The sequence below is a fragment of the Rhinoraja longicauda genome, chromosome 1 (assembly GCF_053455715.1).
Source record: "Rhinoraja longicauda isolate Sanriku21f chromosome 1, sRhiLon1.1, whole genome shotgun sequence".
Classification (NCBI taxonomy): domain Eukaryota; kingdom Metazoa; phylum Chordata; class Chondrichthyes; order Rajiformes; family Arhynchobatidae; genus Rhinoraja; species Rhinoraja longicauda.
The window spans coordinates 1,779,743-1,790,827 of NC_135953.1; the positions used below are offsets into that span (position 1 = coordinate 1,779,743).

Below are 11,085 nucleotides of genomic sequence, written 5' to 3' on the forward strand. Positions count from 1 at the left end.
TGTAGTTAGACCACGTGAAGAGGGAAAAGCTCGAGTGCCTGCGGGAAAGGGGAATCAAAGGGACACCGCGCACATCAATGGGAAATTTGGTATATATGGAGTAGATGAATCATTGTTGATTACTGTATTTGAATGACTGTATTTGATGCTCTTATATACTGTACATTGAATTACTGTATTTGATGCTCTTAAATAAAGTTTTGAGTGCCTCATCTGATCTTTGTGGTGTGTTTTGGAGTTTTGTTTCACAGAGTTGGTGCCGTGACTCGGGTAGCGACGACTGAGGAAAGCAGGAGAAACGCTCGTTGGATATGCGAGCAAGGAATTTCACCGTGCCTTGCCACATGTGGCAATAAAGTATTCCATTCCAATGAGTCTTGTTTAAAGACTCTGAGAGGAACTTTCCAAAGTTCACCAGATGTCACCAAGCTGAACAAATCGGGGAAAAGAAGGCTTTCAACACTGAGGCTAAGAGTGGGGTTTCCCCGGGTCACAAGTTCACAAGTTAAGACTTCAAGGTTTCAAGGTCAAGGTCAGTTTATTGTCACATGTGCCAATTAAGGTACAGTGAAATTTGAGTTACCGGAGTAGAATTAGGCCATTCGGCCCATCGAGTCTACTCCGACATTCAATATGCCTTCTAATCCCATTTTCCTGCCTTCTCCTCATAACCCTTGACATCCCTTCTAATCAAGAATGTTTTCCTCTGCCTTGAATATATCCGACGGCCTCCACAGCTCTCTGTGGCAATGAGTTCCACAGATTAACTACCCTCTGACTAAAGAGGTTCCCCTTCACCTCCTTTCTAAAAGAGCACCCTTTAATTCTGAGGCTATGACCTCTGGTCCTAGACTCTCCCACTAGTGGAAACATCCTTTCCACATCCACTCCATCTATGCCGTTCATTATTCTGTAAGTTTCAATGAGGTACCCCCTCAACCTTCTAAACTCCAGCGAGTACAGGCCCAGTGCTGACAAACGCTCATCATATGTTAACCCACTCATTCCTGGAATAATTCTTGTAAACTTCCTCTGGACTCTCTTCAGAGCCAGCACATCCTTCCTCAGATATGGGCCCAAATTTGCTCACAGTACTCCAGATGCGGCCTGACCAGTGCCTTAAAGAGCCTCAGCATTGTATCTCTGTTTTTGTATTCCAGTCTTGATATAAATGCTAGCATTGAATTTGCCTTCCTTACTGCCCATTCGACTTGCAAATTAACTTTTTGGGAATCTGCATCAGCACTCCCAAGTCCCTTTGCACCTCCGATTTCTGGATTCTCTCTCCATTTAGAAAATAATCTACGCCTTTATTCCTATTACCAAAATGCCAAGGGACTCTGCCCTTTGCTATACTGAATTTCATCTGCCACTTCTCTGCCCACTCTCCTAATCTGTCCAAGTCTTTCTGCTGAGTCCTTACTTCCTCTCTCCTGCCTGCCCCTCCACCTACCTAAGCATCTTCTGCAAACTTGGCCACAAAGCCTTCAATCCCATTATCCAAATCATTTATATGCAATGTGAAGTCAAGTGGCCCCAGCACCGACCCTTGCGGAACTCGACTTGTCACTGGCAGCTACCAGAAAAAGTGCCTTTTATTGAAACTCTTTGCCTTCTGCCAAAGATGCACAAAATGCTGGAGTAACTTAGCAGGTCAGGCAAAATCTCTGGAGAGAACAAACGGGTGACGTTTCGGGTCAAGACGCTTCTTCAGCTCCCCAACTTTTCCTTCTGCCATCCAACCAACTCGTTATCCATGCTAGTATCTTCTGAAGAAGGGTCTCGACCCGAAACATCAACCATTCCTTCTCTCCAGAGATGCCTGGTTCAAACCAGCATCTGCAATTCCTTCTTACACATCTCATCTTCCCTTTAATACTATTGGCTCTCATATTTCTGAGCAGCCTGACGTGTGGCACCTTATCGAAAGCCTTTGGAAAATCTAGGTAAATAACATCCTCCCCTCTGTCTGTTCTGCTATTAACTTCCTCAAAGAACTCCAGCAGATTTGTCAGGCAAGATCTCTTCACAAAACCATGCTGACTTCGGCCTATTTTATCATGAACTTCTAAGTAATGCATAAGCTCATTCTATATATCACTTATATCACTTATCACTGCAACAATAAACTCCTCAATGTCCACTGGCATCGTCCCGCCATCCCTCAAAATCGCTGCTGTCACCCCCATTCTGAAAAAACCTGGTCTAAACCCTGACACCCCAAACAACTTCAGACCAATCTCCAACTTACCCTTTCTGTCCAAAGTTTTGGAACGTGCTGTAGCTTCCCAACTCAAATACCACCTCTCTACCAATAACCTGTATGAAACTTTCCAATCCGGATTCCGCTCCAACCACTGTACTGAAACTGCGCTCCTCAAAATCACAAACGACATTCTCCTCTCCTCCGACGGTGGCAACCTCAACATCCTCATCCTACTTGACCTCAGCGCCGCCTTTGACACCATAAATCACTCCATTCTCCTCACCCTACTTGAAACCTCCCTTAACATCACCGGCACAGCCCTATCCTGGTTCAAATCTTACCTCTCTGACAGACACCAGTTCATCTCCATTAACAACTGTAAATCCCCCACCGCTCCTCTCCCCCAAGGTGTCCCCCAAGGCTCAGTCCTTGGCCCCCTCCTCTTCATCCTCTACCTGTTCCCCCTTGGTCAATTAATCCGCCGTCATGGTCTCAACTTCCACTGCTTCGCCGATGATATCCAGCTCCTCATCTCCACCAAGTCAATCTCCCCCACCACACACTCTACACTGACAAACTGCATCACTGAAATAAAATCTTGGCTTTAATCAAACTTCCTCAAACTCAATTGCAACAAATCTGAAATCATCATCATTGGTCCAAAAACGCTCACCAAATCCACCCAAAACTTCATCCTCAACATTGATGGTCTCCCAGTATCCACCTCACCTCACATCCGGAATCTTGGAATCATCCTTGATCAAACCCTCTCCTTCGACAAACACATCAAACACATCACAAAGACAGCCTTCTTCCACCTCAAAAACATTGCCCGTCTCCGTCCATCCCTCTCCTCCACAGCTGCAGAAACCCTCATCCACGCCTTCATCACCTCCCGTCTGGACTACTGCAACAGCCTCCTCTATGGCGCACCCTCAAAAATCATCAATAAACTTCAATACATTCAAAACTCCGCTGCCCGTCTACTCACACACACCTCGATCCGTGACCATATCACCCCCGTCCTTTATAAACTCCACTGGCTCCCCATCCCCCAGAGAATCCAGTACAAAATCCTCCTCATAACATACAAAGCCCTCCATAACCTGGCCCCATCCTACCTGACTGACCTCCTCCACAGGCACACTCCCACCTGCACCCTCCGCTCTGCCGCTGCCAATCTCCTATCCCCCCACATCCGGACCAAACTCAGATCCTGGGGGGACAGGGCTTTCTCCATCGCTGCTCCCACCCTATGGAACTCACTACCCCAAACCGTTAGAGACTCCTCCACACTCACCACATTCAAAACATCACTGAAGTCTCGCCTGTTCAGTACTGCCTTCAACCACTGAAGGTCACCTCACCTTCTGTCTCCTTTCTCTGTTCATTTATTTATTTACTTATTTATCTATTTATTAATTTCCCTATGTTCTCAAAATCTCTGTAAAGCGTCTTTGAGTATATGAAAAGCGCTATATAAATAAAATGCATTATTATTATTATTATTATATCTATATACTAAAACTCTTGTTTATTCCTGCACTACAGCCAAAACAGTACACGATAGCACGACAATTTTAGGCCCACCTTACTCACTGTCGTCCCGTGGTCCTATGGAAGGTTTCATTGAAATCGGTGTCATATTTTTAAAGTTATTCACATTTTAAAGTTTAAAAAACTGCACATGCTCAGTTGGGGCTCCGTTGATCTGGTACTTACGTAAGATGGCTGCCGCATCTGCGCGTGCGCAGAACAAATGCGTCCATGCCTGCGCAGTAGGGGCCCGATGAGCAGGGCTAGGCCGCCTGTCTCTTTGGGGCAGGAGAGCCAGGCCTGGTGCCGGGGGAAGCAGCCGGAGACTGGACCTGGGCCTGGACATGACTGGGTAACCGCGAGCCTGAGGTGGGCCAAGAAGAAAGCCAGCAGCAGCAGTAACGGCGGTGAGGCTGGGCATTGGTGGAGGCCGAGGCCTGGGCCTGGTGCTGGGCCTGTCCTCGGCTCCCCCATCCCCCGTCCTCCCTCCTCCCCCCGGCAGGCTCAGTGCCTTCCCCACGCCGCCCAGAGTCCAGCGGCTCAGCAACAGTAGGAGAGCTGCTGCCTTCCACCAGTGAACATCCCTGCACCGGGACGGGACAAGACACTCCCACCCCACTCCCGCTCCACCAATGGGGGCCGCTCGGGCCAGGAGGCGGGTTGCTACGGCAACCGCAGGTTGCTCCCGGGAGGGAGGGGGGGGGAGGGATGGAGGGAGGGCAGGATGGAGGGAGGGGAGGAGGGAGGGGGTGGATGAGGGGGGGGGAGGGAGGGGTGTTGGGGAAGGGAGGGGGTGGAGGGAGAGGAGTGGTATGGGAGGGAAAGGGGAGGAGGGAGTGGGGGAGGTGAGGGTGCTGCACCAATGCAGGAGATGCAACTCTAGGGGGGAGGGGGGAATGGGGGGAGGGGAGGGAGAGGGGGGTCGAGGTAGGGGGACAGGGAGGGGGGCGAGGGAGAGGGTGGAGGGAGGGGGAAGAGGGGAGGGGAGAGTGGGGTGAGGGAGAGGGGAGGGGGAAGTACGGGAGGAGGGGGTGCTGCACCAATGCAGGAGTGGTTTGGGCCCAACGGGTCCACTTGGTCTAGTAATTGACTAAAATCTTACCAACCACTAAAGTCAGGCTAACTGCCCTATATAGTTTCCAATCTTCTGCTTTGCTCCCTTTTTGCACAGCGGGGTGATATTCACAATTTTCCAATCTTCAGGAACCACTCCTAACTCTAGTGGTTCTTGAAATATCACAACTACTGCCTCCACAATCTTTGAGGCCACCTCCTTCAGAACCCTGGGGTCCAGGTTACTTATCCACCCTCAGACCTTTCAATTTTCCCAGCATCAGTAATCGCCACTAACCTCCACCCCCTGACTCTCTAGGATTGCAGGCACACTGCTGGTGTCTTCCACTGTGAAGACTGATGCAAAAAAGTTATTCAATTCCTCTGCCATTTTTTAATTTCCCGTTATCACTTCTCCTGCATCATTCTCCAGCGGCCCAACGTCCACACTTGCCTCTTTATTACTCTTTATATATCCGCAGAAACTCTTGCTATCCTTCTGTAACAATATTTCAATGTCTCTGATGGTCCATATGATGGTGCATGTGAGGGATACAGTCACATTATGGCCCTTAACCGTTCAACTGGAGACTTTTTACAGAACACCTGGTTTCTGCTCCTGGTAGAACCCTTTACCGCCAACTGCCAATGGCACCGACTTTGTTTGCAACGATAAAGCTTATGGCTGGTTGCCCCAAGATTGTTCAGGCTCATGTTATTTGGCCTCTGTGGTGCCTTTCATCTGTCACTCCACCTCCTGATCAGAAATGTACTTTCAGTCAACACAGATAAAACAGGATTTCACTGAGACTCAAAGGTTCTTTGCTAGTGCATTCCCTTTATACAAAGTGGGAAAGGTGGCAAGAGAAAGCATCAATCTGGCCTCTGTGTTAAAAAAGGTTGCTAATGATACCTCCATAGCCTTTGACAAAATCAATGCTGAGACAGTGGCCATCCAGACGGCTGCCCTGCAAAATTGAATGGCTTTTGATGTCCTCCAAGCTGAAAGAGGGGGAACATGTGCTGTAATGGGATCTGAATGTTGTACATACACCGATCACCAAAACATTATGACCACTGACAGGCAAAGTGAATAACATTATAATGGTACAATGACACCTGTCAAGGGGTGGGATATATTAGGCAGCAAGTGAACAGTCAGTTCCTGAAGTTGATGTGTTGGATGCAGGAGAAATGGGCAGGAGTAAAGACGTGAGCGACTTTGATAAGGGCCAAATTGTTATGGCCTGACGACTGGGTCAGAGCATCTCTGAAATGGTAAGGCTTGTGGGGTGTTCCTAGTCAGCGGTGGTGAGTACCGACCGACAGTGGTCCAAGCGGGGACAAACCACAAACCGGCGACAATAGACAATAGCCAATAGGTGCAGGAGTAGGCCATTCGAACCAGCACCGCCATTCAATGTGATCATGGCTGATCATTCACAATCAGTAACCCATTCATGCCCTCTCACCATACCCCCTGACCCCGCTATCATTAAGAGCTCTATCTAACTCTCTCTTGAAAGCATCCAGATAATTGACCTCCACTGCCTTCTGAGGCAGAGAATTCCACAGATTTACAACTCTCTGAGTGAAAAATAAATGTCCTCATCTCCGTTCTAATTGGCCTAACCCTTATTCTTAAACTGTGGCCCCTGGTTCTAGACTCCCACAACATCGGGAACATGTTTCCTGCCTCTAGCGTGTCCAATCCCTTAATAATCTTATATATTTCAATAAGATCCCCTCTCATCCTTCTAAATTCCAGTGTATACAAGCCCAGTCGCTCCAGTCTTTCAACATACGACAGTCCCGCCATTCCGGGAATTAACCCAGTGAACCAACACTGCACTCCCTCAATAGCAAGAATGTCCTTCTTCAAATTTGGAAACCAAAACTGCACACAGTGCTCCAGGTGTGGTCTCACTAGGGCCCTGTATAACTGCAGAATGACCTCTTTGCTTCTATACTCAACTACTCTTATCATGAAGGCCAACATGTCATTAGCTTTCTTCAATGCCTGCTGAACCTGCATGCTTACTTTCAGTGACTGATGAACAAGGACACCCAGATCTCTTTGTACTTCCCCTTTTCCTAACTTGACACCATTCAGACAATAATCTGCCTTCCTGTTCTTACCACCAAAGTGGATAACCTCACATTTATCCACATTAAACTGCATCTGCCATGTATCTGCCCACTCACACAACCTGTCCAAGTCACCCTGCATCCTCATAGCATCCTCCTCACAGTTCACACTACCACCCAGCTTTGTGTCATCTGCAAATTTGCTAATGTTACTGTTAATCCCTTCATCTAAGTCATTACTGTATATTGTAAATAGCTGCGGTCCCAGCACCGAGCCTTGCGGTACCCCATTAGTCATTGCCTGCCATTCTGAAATGGGCCCGTTAATCCCTATTATAGACAATAGACAATAGGTGCAGGAGGAGGCCATTCGGCCCTTCCGCTATTCAAGGCCAGCACCGCCATTCAATGTCTTTCAACATATGATAGTCCCGCCATTCCGGGAATTAACCTAGTAAACCTACGCTGCACGCCCTCAATAGCAAGAATATCCTTCCTCAAATTTGGAGACCAAAACTGCACACAGTACTCCAGGTGCGGTCTCACTACTCTTTGTTTCCTGTCTGCCAACCAATTTTCTATCCATGTCAGTACCCTACTGCCAATACCACATTCTCTAATTTTGCCCACTAATCTCCTATGTGGGACCTTGTCGAAGGCTTTTGATAATGTGGGACCTTATCAAAGGCAGGGAAAGGGCAATTTTGGATTTAGTGATGTCCAATGAACCAGATTTGATAAGAGAACTCGAGGTAAAGGAGCCGCTTGGAGGTAGTGATCATAATAGGATTAGTTTTAATCTGCAATTTGAGAGGGAGAAGGTTAAATCTGAAGTGCCAGTGATGCTGTAATGGTGGTTTCTGTACATTCTCCAAGTCCAACTTTGATAGCCATTACTGCTCGGGGATAGGTGGAGGTGTAGCTTACGCACACACCACACTCTGAGATAACAAAAAGGAATTTTCCAAATGCTGTTTCTTGATTAATTGATCTTTATTAAAGTAGCACAAATCAAAAGAGTAATTCATAACTGAAGTGTGCGCATGTGTGCACATGTGCGGGATTCTCGGGCGGGCGAGGCCTGTGGAATCAGTGATAATTTCCAGGCGTTTCAAAGAGATGTATTACTGAAATGAGTTACTTAAAGCTTAAATAAAGTTTAAGTAAATTGGAATTCTCATTTGTCTCACAACAATTTAAGTAACTCAATATCAGAAGTTAAGCAGTGTGACGTCGAGATGGAGAAACTATTGAAACCACAACGCTTGGATCTGGATCCCAACTCACCTACTGCAGCAAAGGTATGGAAGCACTGGCTTTGTACACTAAATAACTTCTTTGATGAGTGTGGCGACAATGCACCAGACAAATTCAGGACATTAATAAGCTCTGTCTCTTATGATGTATATGATTACATAGGGGAATGTACAATTTATGATTCTGCTATTGATGTACTAAGCAGACTCTTCGTCAAGACACCCAATGTAATATTTGCTCGACACCTCCTTGCTACTCGTAAACAAAAACCTGGTGAGTCACTTGATGAGTTTTTACAAGAACTTCAAAGAATTAGTAAAGACTGTTCCTTCAAAGCAGTAGCAGCTGATCAAAATCAACAGGAACTTATTCGAGACTCGTTTATCAATGGTTTGGCATCGCCTTTAATACGACAGAGGCTGTTAGAAAACAAAACCTTGGATTTACAGTCAGCTTACAATCAAGCTTACTCATTAGACTTGGCTCAGAGAAATTCAGACGCTTATGGCTCATCTAATGTGTATTCTGCTGCAACTACTACAAAAGAATCTCACCCAAGTACTAATATGGAACAAGCTGAAACAATTTCTACTGATAAATGTGCCCTTGCTGCAGCATATACTTATCCAAAAAGGAAGTGTTACTTTTGCGGGGGTAATATTCATAATAGAGAGATATGTCCTGCTTGAGAGGCAACTTGTAATAGTTGTGGCAAGAAGGGACATTATTCTAGAGTATGCAAGTCCAAAGCAACTACTAAAAGTGTGACTGCTGCCATGTTTGTGCCTTCTTTATGTGCAATTACAGCTGCATTTCCTCAGAGCTTGTCTCATGCAGTTACAACGGTAACCATCAATGGCCATACACTTAATGTACTACTTGATTCTGGCAGTTCAGAAAGTTTTATAAGTGAACGTCTCAGCGCCCGGCGCGGTTCGGCCGCGGGGCCTTTCAGTGCCCGGTGCGGCTCGGCCGCGGGGACTTCCATCTCCTTGCGGGGGCTGTGCGGGTCGGTTGCCTCGGTAGGGGTCGAGCTGTTTGTCCGTGGGCGTGGGGAAAGAGAGGGGAAGTTTTGTTGCCTCCATCACAGTGAGGGGGTGTTTGGAGTCACTGTGATGGATGTTTGTGTTGGGGTCGTGTGTCTTATGTTCTTTTCTTTTTTTGTTGCGTTTGTAACTGCTGGAAATGTAATTTCGTTCGGTATCTAGGTACTGAATGACAAATAAAATTCTTTATCTTATCTTTTATCTTAAGTTGTGTCTCGACTAAATCTAACTATAATTCCTTCAAATAGAGAAATCTCGATGGCTCTGACATCTCTCAATACTCAAATTATTGGATCTTGTATTGTAGACTTTATTCTGAACAAAGCTAGTTATAAATCTGTATGTTGTAGGGACATACGGATTAGCGGGGGGGTCTCGAACCCTCGGTTGAGCTAACGAGTCACGAGATGCGGGAGCGCGAGGTATAGTTGTGTCTGGCGCCCAGCTGGAGAGATGAGATTAGATTGTATTGGCTAGTTAAGTAGTGTGTGTCCAAAGTAAGCAGTTGCAGTTTGTTACGGTTACCTACGAATAAAGACCTTTGAACAATAACGCTCGTTTTGGACTCACTACATTGGTGACCCGAACGCGAAGAACACGCAGAATGTCGCAAGTGGGAGCGAGCGCGGGCGAGGTTCACCTACCGCCGTTCTGGGCCCATCAGCCGCACCTGTGGTTTGTACAGGCGGAGTCGCAGTTCCATATTAAAAAGGTGGATAGCGAACTGGAGAAGTTCCACCACCTGGTGAGCTGTCTGCAGGCGGAGGTGGCGGCGAGGGTCAGTCAATATCTGACCAGTCCACCCCAAACGGAGCAGTACGTGGGGCTCAAGAGGCTCCTACTGAAGAAATTCAGCTGGAGCCAGAACCAGCGGGCTCTGATGCTGCTCCATCTACCAGCGCTGGGGCAGCGGCTGCCGTCCGAGTTGATGACGGAAATGCTGACCTTGGTGGGCGACCATCAGCCGTGCATGATGTTCGAGGCGGCATTTCGAGAGAAGCTACCCCAGGACGTCAGGCTGGTGTTGGCCGACGTCTCGTTTGACGACCCAGAAACGTTCGCCGAGAAAGCCGACGTGCTCGTCAGGGAGCGGCACACCCGAGACGACTCGGTCAATCGTGTCTCGAGGCCCAGCGGCAGTCGGGGGAGGGGCCGGGAGAGCGACGGCTCGGCCGCTATTTCGCAGTCTGCCAGGCAAGAGGGGGCTGCAGAGCATGTTTATTGGTCGTGGGCACAACCAGCACGGCAGAATAAAAGCGGCTGGTGTTTCTTCCATCGGCGGTGGGGCAGTGACGCCCGAAGTTGCAGAGCCCCGTGTACGTTTCCGGGAAATGCCTGGGCCGATCGAACGTAGAGGCAGTTTCGATTGGCCGTAATTGCCGCCTCTACGTGACGGACCAAGAGACCGGGATCGTGTTTCTGGTGGATACAGGAGCGGTTGTGAGTATTGTACCCCCCTACGGCTGCGAAGTTCAAGCGGGGGGGAAGGGGCCGCCCCTTATTGCAGTGACCGGTAGCCCCATCCGCACTTACGGTAAGAGGACTATGTCCCTGTCCTTTGGGTCCAGGACCTACCATTGGAATTTCATCGTGGCGGATGTGGGCCAGGCCATTTTGGGTGCAGACTTCCTATGGGCATTTTCGTTGGTCGTAGACGTCCATGGTAGCGGCCTGCAGCCCTCGGCCGACGTACGGCACCGAAGTACGGGGCCTGCGGCCCCTCCAAGCGCCGCCCCACCCAGTTCAGCGATCCAGGCCATCACGGCCCCCGGTCAGTTCGATGCGGTCCTAGCGGAGTTCCCGCAGCTCCTCGTTCAGCGGTTCGATGCACCTTCCGAGAAGCATGGGGTGGTGCATTTCATTCCGACCGAGGACCCGCCGGTTTTTGCCCGGGCACGG

At 48.4% G+C, this 11,085-nt stretch overlaps 1 protein-coding gene across 1 annotated transcript in view; it reads left to right on the plus strand.

Moving 5' to 3' along the window:
• The window catches only part of LOC144594671 (interferon-induced very large GTPase 1-like), a 127,447-nt gene extending 127,243 nt beyond the window's left edge, over positions 1-204 (plus strand). The window contains exon 4 of the transcript XR_013547431.1: positions 6-204. The gene's annotated coding sequence lies outside the window, so the exon portion shown is untranslated. The remainder of the gene's footprint in view (positions 1-5) is intronic.
• The last annotated feature ends 10,881 nt before the right edge of the window (positions 205-11,085 follow it).